At 34.1% G+C, this 20,892-nt stretch overlaps 1 protein-coding gene across 7 annotated transcripts in view; it reads right to left on the reverse strand.

The window, feature by feature from the left end:
- The window catches only part of LOC143244784 (uncharacterized), a 129,358-nt gene extending 112,062 nt beyond the window's left edge, over positions 1–17,296 (reverse strand). For 5 of the 7 annotated variants that reach the window (XR_013025323.1, XM_076490093.1, XM_076490095.1 and 2 more), the window contains exon 1: positions 17,145–17,274. The gene's annotated coding sequence lies outside the window, so the exon portion shown is untranslated. Of the gene's footprint in view, positions 1–17,144 lie in introns of all 7 variants that reach the window. The other 2 variants (XM_076490094.1, XM_076490096.1) reach the window with 1 other exon arrangement.
- Positions 17,297–20,892: the final 3,596 nt, after the last annotated feature.

Below are 20,892 nucleotides of genomic sequence, written 5' to 3' on the forward strand. Positions count from 1 at the left end.
TTAAAAATGGACTATAATGAGAGGTATGCAACAGGAAGAACTTGTCAAACTATCCAAGCTGACTGTGGAACGAGTACACAAGTATATTAATACTACCCCAATTTGAAAGGAGCTATGCAAAACTAGACATTAAACAAACGATGTAGGCAAAATCTCTCAAAATGTGGACGATAGATTAACACAGACAGCCTTACAAGACATATGGAACTGAAAGAAGTCCAAAGGTCAAGACAAAAAAACTGGTACCAAATAAAATAGTGAAAAGACCAAAGTTAAGAACATGTACAGTGAGAATTTGCAGTTATGTAGAAACAGCCTATTCAATTATGATCAAAGATTATATATTAAGAGTGGGAATACCCAATAACTGCTTCAGGTGGAACTTATCAATCCCAAACCCCAATAAGCATCAAGCATACAAGATGGATAAAAATAAACTCATAGGTAAGATAGGGAAAGGACTGGAAGGTGCTAGACATGGAAAATGAATAAAGATGATAGTATCTCAAAATGAAACAAAAGAGCAACTAACAGAAATTGAATATAGAATCACAGATATCCAATTAACATTAAATGTACAAAAAAACACTGGAGAAAAACAACTGATTGTAAGCCTCCATTGGCAGTGGACAGTAACCAAACAGTATGTACCACCCTGTGAGATCCTTAAAGCAAATAAGCCACATGTGGTGAGGAAGAACCAAAGCTAGCAAATGTCTTAATACAGAGAAAAGGAGGAGGAGATATCCCATGAAAATCATAAATATAGGTGGAACAACAAAGAAAGAAAGTGGAATGTAAACAGTAATTGTAAGACAGTTGATATATTGTTTGTTTGTTGGTTTGTTTTTGAATTTCGCAAGAAGCTACTCGAGGGCTATCTGTGCTAGCCATTCCCTAATTTTGCAGTGTAAGACTAGAGAGAAGGCAGCTAGTCATCACCACACACTGCCAACTCTTGGGCTACTCTTTTACCAAAGAATAGTGGGATGACCGTCATATTATAACGCCCCCACGGCTGAAAGGGTGAGCATGTTTGGCTCAACAGGGATGCGAACCAGCGACCCTCAGATTACGAGTCGCACGCCTTAACTAGCTTGGCCATGCCGGGCCCAGTTGATAGAGCAAAAGAAAATTAAAAACTAAGTAGGGGATAAAATGGATAGTATTAACAGAGATACAAGTGAAATAAAATCAGGAAGAAAATCTACCTGATGGTAAGCTCAGACAAAAATGAATTAAAGCCTATATAGGGAAAAATGCAAAAGTACCTATTTTCAAAACAAAGACAAAAAAATCCTCATGAAACAATGTCACAAGACTGGGAATATACCATGAAATATGCCTAAAAAAAATTGAGATAGGTCTAGCAGATACCGCAGTTGAGGTCTGGAAGGCAATCCATGATAAGATGGAGGAAAACTGACAAAATATGGCTGGTCTGAAAATGGGTTTAGTTGTTATAGGAAAAAAGTATGCAATATTAAGAACAGTTAATGTAAGCCCTGCACCCCAGGGTCCATCACAAACATAAATAATGCCAAAAACAAGAAAGACACAAAAGAAACAGTCGATATAGTGGAAATGTTAAGAAATTATACACTGAAATAAACATCTGTGTGTGATGTTATATGTTGGAAATATTTAACCTAATTATACCTCAACCCATAAATAGAACCAAGAGTAAATGAAAAATAACAGCCACTCGTTAAACTTAAATGAACAAGACACACTGATTATCAATTTTCCCTTTCTAAAGATCACGGGTCAAAGACCATATCATTGCATTTGTTAACTTGTATTTGAAATTTTATTGAACTGTTATTTTATGAATTCATGTCAATAAGTTTGAAATCATATTGTAGATTAGAATTCAAACTTTAATATTACATATGAATTAATTTCTTAATTTAAAAGTAAGTAAATATTAAAAGAACACATTTAAATATAAATTTTAGTCACATGGTATGTTGTATTGTTTGCTTGTTTTGGAATTTCACACAAACTACTCGAGGGCTATCTGTGATAGCCGTCCCTAATTTAGCAGTGTAAGACTAAAGGGAAGGCAGCTAGTCATCACCACCCACTGCCAACTCTTGGGCTACTCTTTTACCAATGAATAGTGGGATTGGCCATCATATTATAACGCCCCACGGCTGGGAGGGCGAGCATGTTTGGCACGACTGGGATGCAAACCAGCGACCCTCAGATTACGAGTCGCACACCTTAACACGCTTAGCCATGCCGGGCCAAGGTATGTTGTATGCAGCACTGTTTAAAACGTTTGTGATGTCAAAATATTAAGTTGATAATTTCACACAAATTAGGAACTCAAATGTCTGATATTAACAAGACAGAATATAAAATAAGAACATTGTATCTTTTCATTTTGCTGAGATGTGGCTTATGTACTGAATCAAATATCATGGTCTTGTTCAATTCTTGCCATTTTTTGAAATGATTCCTTGTATACTCTTACCACAACATGTGACATGCGATTAACCAATCAACAACTTAGAATGTCTCCACAATGGTTTTCTCAGCCACTTTAATCTTTGAATAAGCTACTATGTTATTTCGATCCAAGTTTTCAAGGAGGTAGGTTGTGTTTTTAGTTTGCTTGAAGTTTCAATTTTTTTAAAATCTAAATACTCCTACTAAGTTTAATAAATTCTAGTGTAATTCTATAGTATCAGCATAGTTACTTATGATTTTTTTGGTTATTCAACTATATATATATATAACCTAGAAAATATTGTTATTTGATATCTTCCATGTGAAAAATTTAAAAAGGCTTAGCAACCTATATCCAGCAGCAACAGAGTTCAAATGTCATAGCTAGAAAAGATAATTCTTTGCTTCATTTATTGTTCTATGTTTTAGGAAAAATACATTTAATAATTTATTTCTAAATAGTAGTACTCTATATACATATATAAGGTATAAAAACTGAAATGTGAATAAATATTACAAAATACTAGTCCACTGAAACACAGCTGAGACAGGTCAGTTTTATATTATTGGGAATCTGACCTGAATGCACTGCACCACATCAATGCTAATTATGTAATGTTGACTTGGCATGGCTAGAAAAATGATATAATGAAAAATAATACATATGTTCATGTGTAACATTATGAGACTTAAGGTACTTAAACTAAACACTTGTATTTCTGTATTATAATATGTAGTTATTCTAGCACACAAAAAAGCATAATTTATATTTGTATCGTAATTTTTATGATGCTTGCAATTTTGGTCAAGTGACAGATTCCACACAGTTAGAGTATAGAAAATAACACAGAATATAGTATTACTGAAAACAAATATTTGAAATGTATTTAGGAGATTCTAAAGACTATGCAAATAATATCCAAGATTTTTGGAATGAAAAAAATGTTTTTAATCATAACGTGAAATCACTTTGCATTAAACTTGAAAGAAAAAAAATTATTTTCACAAACAAACTTTAGTAAAAGTATTTGATTACAAAATCTGATTTTTTATATACAAAATACTTCTAATATTTGTTAAAAGCATACAAAATTTTTTGAAGATACACATCATATCAAAGGTTACAGTGCAAATACTTAATGTGTGCAAATGTGTAGATAAATTCGTGTATATTATACTGAGCCTGTAACAAAAGGGTTAACCAAGAAGTAAAACTGAAAATAAAAATCCCTTTTGAAGCTTAACTGAATGGTACAGAACAAAGTATATCACTAAGCATTAAAATACAAATCTTAACCTGACAGTAAGTATGTATAACACTGGGAGAAGTTTATGTGGACACTGGTTCAAGGGTTCCACACAAACCAAATTTATAGTAAGAATGATAAAAGATAAATAATTACAAAAACAAAATATGTGTGATTGTATAAAATTGAATAAATGCATAGTAACTATAATATATGTACAAAACACAATATAAGGAAGAAAAACAATGTAGTTAAACTAATGATTGATATGCCAGTAAGACGAATAACATGCAATCCTCAATTAACAAAGCCCATTCTAAGCCTAATCGAATAATATATATATAAAAAAAGATACATCTTGGACTAAAAATTGCTAACCTGACCATGAATACAAGTACCGACCAATCCAATGAAACTTTTGTTATAGAAACTCAATAACTGCACATGATAATGTTAAAAATAAAATTATACAAAAAACATAACAGCATCTTATTTTTCCAAAGTCAGCAAACCTTGTGTCAAAATGTGTGGGCCCCTAAATTTGAGATGAGGCTCAATGAAGATCAGATCCTTAGATATTCAATTTACTGACAAAATAAATCTGAAAAATTTTCCCGCAGAATACAGCTATCTGAAACCTGAGTATATGTACCAAAAGAACATTTAACCTCCAAAATGATAATGTGGAATTCATAAATCAAAATGAATAACCAAACAGAAATGTGTTGGCAGAAAGTAACAAAAGGTTGTGACGAATAAATAATTTCTGTAACCCAGAAGAAATATAAAATAATTTTACTTCGGAGTAACTCAACAAGTTACAAATATCACTATTGTATAATAAAGAGTAAACTTCTTGATAGAAATTAATACAAAATTACAGAAACAAATAAAAATAAACATTTGAAAAGAGCATCAACTAAAAATTACATGAGTACTGACAAACTAGAACTGATAATTTGGCAGAATTAAACATGTACGTTAAGAAAGTTTGTAGCACTCTTACTGGTGGAGTGTTGTTACATGATGATTTGCAGGTGAGATGCATTTGAACTAGTCAATTCAAAGATGGGAAAGAGCTTCAAGGTTTGTGATGTATGGAAATTTTTTTCATAAATATAAAGGAAAGCACTGAATGAGAATAGCTATTTAGGTGAGAGGAGGTAATGAATAATATCAAAAATTTTATTGCTCATAATAAACCAGGCTTTTACACCTCTTCATTTCCACACAATTTCAGAATGTGCTGTTCATGTGACTACCTTTATGTTTCTAGTACAGTCTTCACTTTTGAGAACTGGCAGGTTCAAAATAGAAACACCAGTTATCAGCGAAGAGAGACAGTAGGAAGTGGAGGTAAGCACCTACCAGAAATACATTTTCAGCCTAAGAAAATGTAAACTTCCAACTAAAACTAGAATTCTACATTCAAAAGCTAAAAGAACTAGTGAAGGTTCGACAGTATTCAATCAAGTAAAGAGCAACTATCCTGAAAAAACTGATGTGCTATAATAGGAAAAGAAGCCATACCTGTAGGGTATAGCACTATTTCTGGAACAGGTATGCTTTACACTCAGTAACAAATATAGGGCAGAATGTAATACACAGGCGCTATAGTTTCAAGAAAATGCACAGCACTGTTCTCTAGAGAAGTGCTGTATAACTATGATGTGAAATGGCACAGCATGGACAAAAACTGCATTTCTAGTGTGTAATCAACAGGTCCAAATAATTATATGCCAAGGGTAGTCTTGGGACACACTGGAATACATTAGCTGCTGTCTATCCAGAAAATAATTCAGTGGAAATACCTCACACAAGTTTTTACAATAAAAAAGTGTGGTCCACCTGAATAAAACCAAGGAGAAAGCACCTTGGATATACAGTACTAAACCAAGTGCAGTCTGCTTGGGCAATTACATCCAGAGAAAGCTCCTTGAAATATTACTGCATATGCCAAGTTCAGTTCATCTAGGCAAAGTAACTCACAAAAAATTTTTATAATTAACAAGTCCAGTCAGCCCAGACAAAAACATCTGGGGAAAGCACTTTGGATTCAGATCATTATGTTACTGCATAATCAATTAGTAAAATGACAATAATTTTCTTCTCACAGAGTGGATGCAAATAGGCTACAAAGTGTGATTTAGTTTATTGTACAAACCACACTCGGGAGGAAACCTCCATGGTCCACCACTTCAATGACTGGAAACTGGAAGTGACAATCTTCCATGCTCCTTTAGAAGAAAAAGGGGAAGGAGAATACATTCTAGAAATAGTGCAATAGGTGTCTGCAATTCCCTAATTTGCAAAGCAGAAATACCCACTACTGTGAGAATCACAGGCCAATATGAATGGGCAAATATCCTCATTTGCTTTACTCATGCTGTGAGCAATGGTCCTTTACATATGAAAAAGTGATATAATATATATACACAAACACACAATAAGTGGCCAGTGTTCTTACAGAAAAACCCCATCTTAACAGTGAGCATTATAGAAGTACAGAATTAGTGCAAATATAATACCTGAAGTACAATGCACATCAATGAAAGATTGAAAATAATAATGTCAGTTTACTCTACTGAAAGGAGAAACAGACATATGCAGAATCACTACAGAAGGATGATGATACCGGCCCAAGAATGACACGGCTAGGTCTTAAAAATAATGTGGAACTGCATTGGGAGTTGTCTACATACCAGCTTGAATATATCTTCCAAAGGATGGCAGTTTTGAGTAGTAACCTTCCATGGACAAGTCAGAATATGTCAGTTGTACAAGTTGACAAACCCAACCAAGTTACAGATCATGGGAAACAGAAGAATTCCACAAAACAAACAGAGGGAAGCAAGAACCAGGAAAGGATGAGCCACATAATATAGTATGGAATGAACTGAACAACAAAGTAATTAATCCACATCAGAATAGGAGCACAGGTAGGAAAAGAAAAGGATAGCCAATTTCCTGGGAAGAAAAACCCAATCCTGACAGAGGATAACATTATAGAAATGTTAAAGGATGTAGGAAACATTAAATGCATAAATATATGAATGATGATGACTGCATGCCAGGACAAGAAGGAAACAGGTCTTAAATGAAATGTGATACAAGGAACACATTGCAATGGGTTCAAAGGGAGAACTGGACAGAACATGAAGGAAAATAGTGAGATCCCAATACCACAGAACAAAGAAATAAGGTGGATGAACAAGACAAAAATAATGGAAAAAAAGAGAAAACCCAAGGAGGAAAAGGCTTTCTGGAAGCAGGAAAAAAGAAGCTGTTTGGTAGGGCAGCCCAACATAGAAAAAATTGAAATGGACAAAACCTGATAAAAACAACTAGGTAAAGAGCTAGGAAAGATGGAAAACATAAGGATGGGATGATTCAGAAGTCAGTGCACAATGAAATACCTACCACAGATTTCCTGGGAAAAAGAACTATACCTAACCCAACATATTACATGGAGGCAAGGTAACAGGTGGAAAGTGCTGTAAAAGTAAATTTTGACACAGTTGTCATATCTTTCTTTTCAGAAAATCATAGCTCAAAAAAGAAGAAATCATTGTCCAAATATAAGAGATGAACTCCAGCAAACTAAAACCTATGCTTCCCCAGCATACTTCTTCAATCCTGAGACTTGGGACTTGTGTCAAAACTATTGTCTAGTTACATAAGAATTTTATCCTCTTCCATAATAAATCTCTAATAGATTAGAACTCAGGAAACAAAAATATTTCTAAAACAAATGAGTAGATACAATAGAAATCAAAATTTAAAGTTGAAACTGATATAAATTTGTGATCAAGCCCAAACAAAATTTTGTCGCCACACTGAAAATGAGTTAAATACATATTCAGTAGAATACCAATAAAGTGACGAATGTGCTAGAATAATAGATGGAGCTAGCTGCACTACTATAGATGGCACAGTATGATTGGTGGAGGGTAGTCACATAATTAGTAAATATTCTAAAATGGTGCAAAAATGAATGGGCATTAAAGACTGATGTGCTGTTAACCAAGTTTTTTTAGCGATGCTTAAAGGGCAAATCAAGATCAAGATAGCTCAGGATAAGAAAAGTACTCTTTTGGAATCTTTTTCAATAGTATGTACTCAACACACTTTTTTTCCAACTTACCACTTGATCAAAGTCATTTTGTGGAACCTCATCATCTTCAAAACAGTTAGAAACATCCAAGGGTTTTATCTTCAGCAATCTTGATTAGATTAACAGTTACTCCCTGACCAATGTCATTTATATGAATAAGAACATGCAAAGGCCTTAAGGTTAATACTTTCATACACTATAAAATGCACATTTCCATTCGATACTTATCTTACCATTAGCCTTGAAACTTATACCTAATTCTACATGTATACCACATAATTCAGTTACATATAGGCATGCACAATAGCATACAATTAATTCTCTACCAGTAGGAGTGTGACAAACCTTCCTATCACAGCTGACTTTATGTACTTGAACCCAATCTTCACTCCAGATTAGATATAAAGAAAGACACTAGAAGAGGGAAAGACAGGTTGGAAGTGAGAGCAGAGGTAATAAATATATTTTCAGTGTAAGAAAATATTAACTTCCAACATGATTATTTACCTTCACTCACAGTTACAGTTAGAATATCATGTTAAGCAGATGGAGGCATCAATGTAAATTACCTAGATAAGTATCATATTAAAAGTAACCATGAAGTGTGTCTTCTCTACGAAGAGGAAACACACCACATCTGATCCAGGTATACTTTTCACCTCATGTAGATACTACAGGTGTGGTTTCACGATTAAAGGATAGAACAAAGTAATTCTAAATTGCTAATGAAGAGGAATATGTGTTAAAAGAACAGGGCATATGAAACCATAAGCAACAGCTCAACTCCAGTCCAGACCAGTAATACCAGAAGAAATTTAGCTGGTCTAAGACAAAAAGAGGGTCAAAAACCATTCACTTCAAGTCTAGAAACCAGAAGGAAAGAAAAGAATCCTTTCTGAGAGCCTAAACCATCATGTTTGCAAATTCAGCACAACATGCAAAAACAAACCCCTGGAATATAATATCTGGACAACATCAGATAAGTGGAATAACAATCAGCATTGGAGATATGACATCCAGGCTACAGTTGAAAGAAGCTCCCAGCCCACTCACATGTGAGGATTTATGTTTGCTGGTCCAGCTATTACCCAAACCAATCAACCAGGACTTAACTTTCAAGTGGCAGTAGGAGGGAGGATTTCTAGCTGAAGAGGAATATTCCAAAACAGACAGGCAAATCCAGTGCAGACTGGGGGAATACAAAAAAACAACAACATAAATGCAGCAGAAGGATAATTACATCTTCAACACAGGCATAATGTAACTGACCTATTCTCAAATAAGTGAAACTGTGCACATTCAGGAGGATTCTGCTATGATCCACCACTTCAGTGGCTAGGAGTTGATAAGTGATAAGGACACCTTTCTCCATGGGAAGAAGGATGGGAAAGAAATAAGTTTGACGCTCAGAGAAACACATCATCAAGGAAAGTGAAATGGGTGGTCATTAACCTCTCTTTAAAAAAGTAGATCATTCACAAGGGATAAGACAAAGCCAACATGAAGCCAGAATTCAGGAATGAAGCACCCCTAAGTAAGGTTACCAGAAGAGGGACCAAGAGAGCGGGAAAGTAATGGAGGTTGTTTCTGGAGAATGGACAGGGATAGAAACCATGGTTGAGCTGGCCAGAAAGGAGCCACAAGAAAGACCTGACACAGAGTGAAATAAATGACAGAAACTACACAGATGGGAGGGTATGTATAAAAGAAAAGTTGGTTGGTTGATTTGGTGTTTTATGGCACAAAGCAGCTAGGCTATCTGTGCCAAACATCCAGTAAATATTTAAAATTAAAGTAAAATTAAGAAATTCATAAAAGGAATTTAAGGTAAAATAAAACAAAGTAAATAAAAAAAGCATAAAACCTATGTTTACATCTAGTCTAGAGCATTAAGAGAAAAACTACAGTAATATAAGTAGTAGAGGACTTTTTGTAGCATAATTGTAATTATCTAAACTCGCCAGGAAGACTAACAGGTTAAGTACAAAAACCACTGTCAGTCACTTGAAGTTGGCCTTTCCAGTCCTGGTTCCACGTTATTTGGCATTATGGCCATTTTCAAAAAGTAATAAAAATTTTAAAAGACTCGTGCAAAATTTTAATAATAACTCACCAGGATGACTAACAGGTAGTTCGAACTGCAGCATTAGTCACCTGAAGTTGGCCTTTCCAGCCATTTTCTAATTTCAAATCAAACTAGATGGACTGCAATTCTTAAAAGTGAATCTCATTAAAAAAAGATCTAATGTATAAATTAAAAAACTTAAAAAAGACTGATGGCCTTTAAAGAACTAAAATCATTTCCAAGGTGGACAGTGTCACCATTTCCAATAACACTGTCTAACATTATGGACAAACCTTTGGACAGAATATGGTGAAAATGGCACTGTTGTTGAGAGTCTAAAGATGGCAAGAAAGTAAAATGTAGTTTACTGTGACCTGAGTATCACACAGACTATACAATGATGCATCAGTTCCAGATAAAAGAAAATGATGAGTTAAACTGTGACCAATGCATAGTCTAGTTAGAACAACTTCCTCTTTCCGATCCTTACGAAAGCAAGATGGCCAAAGTCCAATATAGGGTTTTATTTGTTGTAACGTTGCTCATTCCACGTCGACTGCCAACTGGCATGGAGCCGAGCATTGAATACAGGACTATAGTACATTTATGGAACAGGCACAGCAGTAATAGTGCCAGAGCAGATAAATTTTGCTGTGGCATCAGTAAGCTCGTTACCACGAATACCAACATGGCCCGGTATCCAGGAAAGCTGGATAGAAGTAGATGTTAAAGATAATTAAGCCAATCGGTTTTAAATATCAGCAAGAACAAGGTGTGAACTAACGTGAAGCGATTCCAGGGCCAGTAGAGAACTAAGCGAGTCAGTATAAATAGTGCAGTTTGAATACTGCTTAGCTTCTATGTGATCCAGGGCAAGATAAATGGCATACAGTTCAGCAGTGAATATAGAAGCTGTAGAGGGGATTCTGCATGTAGCTACTGAACTGCAACAAACCATGGCAGAGCCTACACAGTCACCTGATTTTGAACCATCTGTATAAATAGGAGTGAAAGAATGGTTCAAAAGATGTTCAGCAAATAACAGACAGTATTTCCTATCAGGAGTGTCTGCTTTTCTCAGATGACTTAAAGACAGGTGACACTGGGGGACCGTAAAAAGCCACAGTGGAATGGGCTGACCAATGGATACAGCAATGTTATCCAAAGACAGACCCAATTCATCCAACTGCACCTGGATATGAAGCCCAAAAGAAACAAGGGCAGATCGTCTATTCTGAAAAAGTATGGCCCACCGAGGAAAGATAACACAATCCCAGGTTGGATAATAGAAAAGGCCCTTCCAACTGTGGCTAAAAGCATTCATAGTCAAAGCCAAATTATATGGAACTGGGAACCAAACTAGAGGAAGCTTAGCATTCAAATAATTGGTAAACATCCCCAAAATATCTGGAATTAAGAGACCACTGTTAAATCTTGTCAGGATGGACAAATGATAAATGACAAATCAGCAAACAAATTTGATGACTGAGAGGCTAGAAGAGGAGATCTAATGGGGGAACATAAAGACTGGGATCAAAAGCCCCCTTGACTGGTGATGTATGAAACAACTGTTGAGTTGTTGGAAAGAATCATAACTGTCTTGCCCTACAGAGATGTCAGAAAATGAGCTATCACTGGATAAGCAGCAAAGAATTCCAAAACAATGATGTGAAGGCCTAACTCCTCCTAACACCAATGGTTGAAATCTCCTGTTTATTGCAGCAGGCACCCCTTCCTTCCAATGAGGCATATTTGAAAAAAAGATATCCAGAAAGAGAATAGAAAAAGGTACTCCCAATGTCATGTTGTTCATGTCTAACCACCAAAGAAAGTTGGAATGAAGTAAAGCAGAAAAGGATATCTGTAAATCCAGATGGTCCCTGGTGAGGTGCCATTGAACTTGTAGTACTCCAGTGATATTGAAAGGGTGATAGTGCCAAAGAATTAAAAAATCCATGGATCACAGACAAAGAGAAGGCTAAACTCAACTCTGATACAAGTTAAAAAACACCCGCAAACAAAAAAGGTGTTGAGAAGGGTAGAAAACAGGCTTCTCCACTTTGATAAACCAACCCATTAACATGACTTGTCTGAAAAGACTTTAGATGTGTGAGGAAAACAATGCAAAGGATGAAATCACAAAAAAAAAACAATTTTTCATATAGAAAGGGAAATTGAACCTGTGAAAATACAGGAATTGGGCGAAATAACAAGACTAACTGAAAGAAAGTTTAGGGTGCCAATGTCAGCCCAAAAAAAGAGCTCAAAGTTGATAAACATAATCTCATGAACAAAATCTATAAAATAATTTAAAATTTAGGCAACAAAAATGTGAATATGAGTGCTGAACACTTTGAATCTTGTCATCCACAACCCTGGAGAATTGAGGTGCATCAAGGAAACGATTCAGATGGAATAGATCAAAAACAGGACACCAATACCTGGTCTAGCTGTGGGCAACAAAAAGCTGGGACTAGAATCCTGGAAGTACAGGTGAAACATGATCAAGGGCACCCATGTTAAGAAGGTCTTGAACTGCTTCTGTGTGACACTAGTGGGAAACAGGATCTTGGGAAGGAAGGAAATGAGATAAGGCAGGAGGTAAAGAAGTGAGAGTCCTTCTGACAAACCTCAAATGGCCCAAAAGGTTTCCTGAATGATGAGATGCAAGTGCAAAAGTCTCTGTAGTGTGTGTATGTAGGGGGCACACACCATACTAACCTTTGTACACAATTGATCTTCAAAACATCAAGCATGGGCTACATTATCAGGTTACGAGATGAAGACAAAACTGAGAGCCAGATGCTGCTGTTAGTAAGGAAGGGGAGATCAAATGACACAGGCGACCAAAAACACATTATTGTGATATCAAATCTAAAATTGTGATGATAGTCTAGGTACTTCAACAGGCTAAGAGAACATGCCTGAACAGTGAAGAAAGGGGAAAAAGAATGTCCAAGTCTGCATCAGGTAGAATTCCTTGTAGATCAGCAAGAAAAAAGATATATCTTAAGAAGTTGTCACAGACACTTCCTCCATCAATAATGCTGCATTTGCAGCTGTCAATACAAGTGTTGATGGTGGTACCATCAGTCACTGTAAACACAACATTAAATTGTGAATCCATAAATATTGAATGACTACCTGTAACTGAGTGAGAAATAGAATTGATAACCAAATATCCAACTCAGTAAGTGAATATTTTTAACATGCAATTAAGAAGACAAAAAATAAAAACACTGAAATCAAGCACAAGACTTTAACATTGTCATGCCAAATTGAGAAGAGAAGCTTGGGTTCAACTGCAAAGATGGAGTCAGCTGTAATAAGAAAATATTTTGCACACCTATTGATAAAGGATTGTTGCATACTAGGAGTGAGTTTTAAAGCTAGTGAGGAGCAAAATATTGCATGTTAGAGAGCAATGGAGGTATGTAATTGTGTCAGAAGCACTTACCTAAGGCACATAACTAAATCTATGAAAGCGTTATTTATGAATCTCTCCTAATTAACAATTTTTGACATCACTTGCACTACAAACACAAAGCTCTTTGGTACCAACAGCTGAATTAACAATACACTCTATAATATCCTGTACTTTAGCACATGGCAAGCAAATTCTGGTTCTAGTCTTCCTGTTCTCTCCACTAGAAACAATTTCATCAGTACAATGGAAAGAAAACAAAATCCATCACTATGTATACCACTTGACTATCTCCTTCCTTATTCAAGCAGGTAATCTATCAGAACTTATATTTTAAATGCTAACTGAACCTACACCTATTGCCCCAATAAGTAATATAAATCTTTACCCCAAGCTCTGTATATGAAAAGTGCTGCATCTTTCTGATCCTCTTGAAAATTGGTATCAAACCCTCAGTTCTCAAACAACTCAACTATAGTATCTATCACACCCTGTATACTTCATTCATCTCTTAATTACCTATAACCATATTAAGGTTATTCTAATATTAGTCTCAATTTTCTATTAACGTTGTTATCTATCCATCAAAAATTTGCAGACTTATCATAAAATTATGTTATCTGTTTATAAACTAAACTGTAGATAAAGCTAACATTAAAATTACTTATTATTTAGCAGTAGTGTTATTAAGTTCAACTACAATATACATTTCTAGTTAAAGTAATTATTATTTTAAAATACTTTTGAGATCTTAGTCGTTATCAAAGAGTTGGGACAGTAACCATTCCTGTTAATTAAAATAAGTTCTCTTACTTATTTAGCTAACATTTGTGTTAATTCTTTATTTTAATCTGATAATTACAATCTTGAAATAGTTTTTATAATCAGTAATCTAAATAGAGTTAACTTCTACCACAATTAAAATTATTATAGTCTTTTGCATTAATTACAAAGTATGCAGAAAAAGATTAAAGTTTCGAAAAATGATTAAATTTATTAAGTCTCTACGATATATCTACTTGAATAAAAAGGTTGCAAATGATCAAACATTTTACAGAACATAAATAAAAATGAAAAGTTGCAAAATTATTCTTAGTTTGGTGTCTTAACCAGTATACAACATGCAAAAGAAAGTCACTCAAAGTAATAGTAACCAGCATCAGAGGAAGTAGTTGAATGAACAGCTCAGGTGCATTATACAGTAATATGATTCCTTGTGCTGAAAGTCTAATTCTTTGCTTATTGAATTTATACTAGAACACATTTGCAACTGCACAGAAATAAAAAAAAATGGCAAATCATTAAACCACAAGCCCAAACATACATAAAAATAACTTTTTTTTATAATTCTCAAACTGTTTATTTCAAAGTCCAAACCAGAGGTTTCTTACAGTATAATTTTAGAACCATCTTTTGTCTCCCATAGACATTTGTAGTTTGTGATTTGCAGACACTTATCAACTTATTAAATGAACAAGGATAAAACTAAGAGAATGAAAAATACATCAACTATAATGATGTGGCAGTGCTCCAGGTAATTTTTTTTTTCAATAAGGATTAATCACTTCCAGAATTTTATCAGCAAAAGTATTTTAAATTATTTTTTACAAAATGCAGCTGTAACATTTTGTTAAATTACATTTTACAAGTCATTTTTTTTAAAGGATGAAATTTAACAAATCATCATCAGGCGTTGCCATAATAAACATAAATAATGACATTACAACCTTTTAATTTTTGACACAAAACTGGAACATACATGAGTGCACCAACAGAAACTATTAGCAGCTAGAACACATTTTTGTTGTTCTAGTGTGTGGACTGTACAAATTTGTGTAGAACAGCAAAAATATGTACAAGTGGTCCCATTAACTACTATTAAAGCAGCAGCAGCTGTATTCACTCTTTACAGCAGTAAAACAGATTCTTGGTAATTTTTTAAAAGCAGTATAAGGCTGAATGTGGTCAGGAATTATGCCAGTACACTTCCTTCTCTGAAACAATAATATGATTCTCCTTGCAATTTTCTTACATGAAATGATTTACTTTATGACTTCAATTAACTCACTATTTAACACAATCATCCAGCACAGGTAGCACACGGTGCTAACTAGTTAGTACTACTTTTCATTGCAGTATTAAAAATTATGACATAACTCATAACCATATAGAAGTACCAGCAATAAGATGGCCATATATTTTGGATTGGCTATTACAATCCTGAAATTTGGATTGTCCCAAAAACCCAAAAGGTCCCTTCAGGATGCCTAAGTGTCCCAGTTGTCTTTTCATCAGAATTCTAGCTTTTTATATTTTTATTCAGCACTTTAAGCCCCTGACAACAGAGAACTAACAGATACAAATTTGTCCAACTGACTATGAAAATTACCACGAAGGTCAAAATGACCTTTGTTGCCCTTTACTCTAAAGTTAGCATTAAGAAAGGCAGAAGCAGACACCACAATACTCTTACACAAGTCCCTGAACATGACTGCAATTGCCAAAAAAAAGACAGAAACTGGAATGCAAATGATGAATGCTGTTCACAGCCAGTTTCATTTTCAAGTTGTGAAGCATTAAGCATTTGTTTAAAGTAAACACATTATCAGTGAAGGATAAAGTAAGATGAAATACACCACTTTAATAAAAGTTAAACCATTTCATATGTTAGTAAAACTATGAAACTTTAAGAAGATGAAGGGTTAATTTTATATTACTGGATACATGTGACCTGAGTGCACTTGCATTGCATGACTGGAAGGTCAATACAATGAAAAATAATAAATATATGTGTTCATACATAGCATTATGAGACTTAAAACTATTTAGACTAAACATTTGTATTTTTGAGTTATAATATGTAGTCATTCTACCATAAAAAAAAGCATAATTTATATTTACTCCCCCCAATCTCTTTATGATTGTGAGATTAGTTAAGTGACAGACCCCACACAAAGTATGGAGAATAATGTTTGAAATGTATTTAGGAGGTTTCAGGGACTATGCAAATAATATTTGAGATTTTTGGAATTAAAAAGTTTTTAATCACAGCAGGAAATCACTTTGCATGGAGACTATTTACGAAACATACTTGATATTTTCACAAACTAATCTTTAGTAAAAATATTTCGTTAAAACATCTGATTTTTTATATAATACAATCTTGTTGTCTTTAACAAAAGTCTACCAAATTCTGGGATGATAGACATGCTGTATCAAAAGTGATAGTGCAGATACTTAACATGCAGAAATGTGTAGATTAACTCATGTATGTTATACTGAGCCCATCGTGAATGGATTAAAGTTCAATATAATCCATGGAATTCTTTTAAAATGAGGCTAACATATAACTGGTGTAGTAGCTAATAACATTATTTACTGAGATAAAGTATGGAATACGAAGCACAAAATGATACAAGTTTTTAATTTTTTGTACATATCATATACTAAATTATTTCTTGGGCTATTTACACTGTGCCCACCAAATATATCAAAATTTGATTTTTAAGTCATAAGCCCACAGACTTACTGCTAAGCCACTTAAGGGCATAGAAAATTAAGAATCAACTTGCAACTTTTAATTTCAAATGTAATTTTTCATCAAATTCATTAATTACTTTAATAAAGTAGTCACAATTTTTCGTAAACATTTTAAGAACACCCGAGTCAAAGCTTACAAGTTAGTGTTACAGTGGAGACCAAGAGTTTCACTTTCAGTTGCAACTATAAAGATTAGATTTTAGATAATGTTAAACTTTTCGTCCATACTTTCTACTCCAAATATTTTACATTAAAATACAATTATAAATTTGTAACAAAAGCGTATACTCTATTTCTTACCAGCAGTCTACGGTAACAATATGATTATGTTAAATTACGAACCTAAATATTCCACTTTCAAACCTTAAGCCTAATTCCTATAACAGCTGCCTTACAAATTCGTTTTTACTGCGTAGTAACAAAATCTCTCGCGAGAGTATACGAGATGAAAAGCAATAATAATTATTTTAATTTATATTTATATTCAAAATAGTGTTACAACATAGAACGAAGATGACAAATATTGAAAAATTCAAGAAATCAATATTGAGTCGTTTCATTGAGTGGCATTACAATATAGTAGAACTGGTAGTAGTTTTTAAGGAATCTTTACTGGCTTTACATGTGATTTCAGTAAGAACGTAACAGCATTTAGATTGAAAAATGCTGCTGTAAAAACACTCAGTACCTGAGGTCATAACATTACATTAAATCAAATAGTTCCATTCACAACAAAATATAATACTGAAATCCGGCCCTGATCATTTAAATACTTATAGAGCCTTTTTAAAATTCCTAAATACCACGCTATCACCCTGTTAAAAAATAAAATTTTCTTAGACAAATATGCCTCCTATTCGGTCAAAATTTATATTTGTTTCACCGTGCTTTGTCAGTTTCACAATTAAAATTGAAAACAATATAAAATATCGGTATTAATCATTCTATTAATAACTTTGGACACCCCAATTAGATTCCATCTAATTTTTTCTTCTCTTTTTAAAGGAAGTATTAGTGGAGATCTTAACCTGTCCCAATACAAAATCCTTCCATCTCAGGTATTATTATTATTAGACCAATTAGATAGTATTATATGTGATTTTGTTTAAAGGAGTCAATAAAGATTAATATATCCAAATGACTCGTTTTAATAGCTCATGTATTATAATTGGTACCTGCTATAATATTAATGGGTATCATTTACTTTTGTCACTCAAAGGAATGGGAAGTAAAAAGAAAAGAAAGGCACATGAGATAAATTTACAATTACGAAATTTTTAATCTACTTGCCTGGTTAATATATATTTGATTCAATAAAATCATGTAAACAGTGAATATTATTGGAAAATCAGCAGTTTTGTTAACCTTTCAAATTAAATCTATAATTGTGCTCATAGTGAAAGTTTTTATTCGAAGCAAAGTTATACATATTTTCTTCTATTTTAGTAATCGACATTATAAAATACACATATGAGTAAAATCCTTTTATATGCGCATTTGAATACTGACATTGTTTTTTGAGAATTTCACCATTTCTTAGAAATATCTATTTTAGAGCACAAACAGACTATCTGATATAGAAAATCAGTTTTGCGCAATACTAATTTTAATTCACTTGTCCTAATTACATACAGTTAAAATGTGTGTTAGAGATTTATTTTCGGATATCATATTTATTTTCAGTGGTAACATCGCCATAACTAAGTTTAGAAATATCCGGAAGTTAAACTTTCTCTACTTTCAGTTGAGATACCCAATGACGTAATAGTGCTGCACTCTGAGAGAGATTACGTTATTATATCTATAATTGTAATGTCATACTCTCTTGTCCTGAAAAGAGCTGTTTCAATAACAGACAATGATTTCAAATGTCTATCTTTGTGATCTAGAAGTGCGCTCATCTTTTAATTTGATATTATTGAAGAATTAAATAAAGGTTGATTTTTTACTTTTTTGAAAATTGTGATCAATCTCTTTTTTAATCAGTCAAGTCAAATGTTTACTTTTAATAATGTAGTATTCTCAAGTTCACTTATTTTGCTATGAGTGATTTGATAGGATAAGCGAGATAAGAGAAGCACAAAATGCATTGTGGAATTAAACTGATTTATCTTTATTTTGACTGAGTTTACAGTAAAGTAAGACACTGGATCAAGTTTAAAAGATAGTGAAAATAATCTTTGTTCAGTATGTTGAGTGTGTGGATGAAGGTCAATACCTTTATGGAAGTTGTCAAAAACCTGCAGATCTTTGTAGGTCTATGATAGCTTTTGAAAAATTTGTTTGACACTAAGGAAACGTAGTATTATGCAATTAGTTCTACAATATTAGTTTTCTCAGGATGCAAGTGTTACCTATATTATCATGGCTCATTCCTACAAAAAAAAAAAGTGATGGTATATCCTTAAGGTATCACTTGCTCCATCGGTGTAAAAGATTGCTGTTCACATTTATATAAGGTTTTCTCACGAAAAAATGAAAGAAAAACTATCTGAGAATGATCCAAAACAATATTTAAATAACGAAATGAACTAAGTCACCACATGCGTGACATTCTTAGAGTAAACTTACAAGGTCTGTTCAAAAAATACGCGGACTGACGTCATAAAACAAAATGTACTTTATTTAGAAGTTACAGGTCTGGGACCCCTTCAAAGTACTCTCCTCCCCAACGCACACACTTATCCGAACGGTGTTTTCACTTGTTGAAGCAGTCCTCGTACGCTTCTTTTGTAATGTCCTCCAGCTCTTTCGTCGCATTTGCCTTAATCTCGGAAATCGTCTCAAATCTTCTTCCTTTCAAGGTTCTTTTGAGTTTGGGGAACAAGAAAAAATCTCAAGGAGCAAGGTCAGGTGAGTAGGGGTGGGGGAACAGTGATCGAGTGGGACGAGAACATGGGCTGAGCGTTGTCGTGATGGAAAACCAGTGTTTGGCCAAAACTCACGAGTTCTGAGGGCTGAATTTCTTGCAGCAACGCGGTGCATCTTCAATTTTTCGGTCAAAATCTCGTAACAAGATCCAACTGATATCCCATACTCATCAACAAGCTCCCTGACAGTCAGACGTCGATTTGCCCGCACCAGGGTGTTGATTTTGTCGACGTGTGGGTCGTCAGTTGACGTGGAAGGACGTCCAAGACGCTCATCATCTTCAATGGACTGTCGACCATTCTTAAAACGTTCATGCCACTTGAAACATGCCGTACGCTTCATAGAAACATCATCGTAAGCCGTGTTAAGCATAGCAAAAGTTTCAGTCGCAGATTTTCCAACTTTAACAAAACATTTTACAGCAAGTCGTTGCTCCTTCAGGTCATTCATTCTGAAATCCGCCAAACGAAAAAATCGCACTTCACTTAAAACCGCGTAGCTAATTCACAAATGAAGATATCTGCAATCGGGAAATGGCGTCGTAATCAGCTGATCTGTGCGAACTTAGCGACACCAAGCGGATTCCCCTGGAACCAACTGGAGCCGTGCAATTCAAACAGCCCTCTTATTTCTGCAGTAGCATAATATAGGTACATTTTATAATGGGAGACTAGTGCAAGATAATTATATGTATATATATATATGCACAAAGCCCATTTCGGGTATCAAACCTGGTTCTTTAGCATTATAATCCTGCTAATGTACTGAACTTATACCAAAAAAGTTAAATGTAAAATATTCTTTGTATGTATGTAAAACATAAAAACGTGTGTGTGTGTATTTTTCTCTCAATTATCTCACTACTCCTAGGTCACTTTCTGAGTTATACCAACTTCCTATTTTGACTTGTAACCTTCCAGCTTCGTTCCCTGAGACACTTCTGCGATCAATGATTGTCTGTTAATTATTCACGTGAAACACTGTGGAAAGATACAAAGCGATGGATACTGAAATTGGGTTACAGAAAGCAGTCTTACCGACACTACTTCCTCCTACAAAGTTCCCCTGACAATTGTACAGAGTATATAATGTTTTAAATATATACATTTGAGTTCTTTAAACCTATACAAAATTTTGGGGGTGGTAATAATGAATACTGTAATGAGATGTTATGCTA

The sequence above is a fragment of the Tachypleus tridentatus genome, chromosome 2, assembly GCF_004210375.1.
Source record: "Tachypleus tridentatus isolate NWPU-2018 chromosome 2, ASM421037v1, whole genome shotgun sequence".
Taxonomy (NCBI): Eukaryota; Metazoa; Arthropoda; class Merostomata; order Xiphosura; family Limulidae; genus Tachypleus; species Tachypleus tridentatus.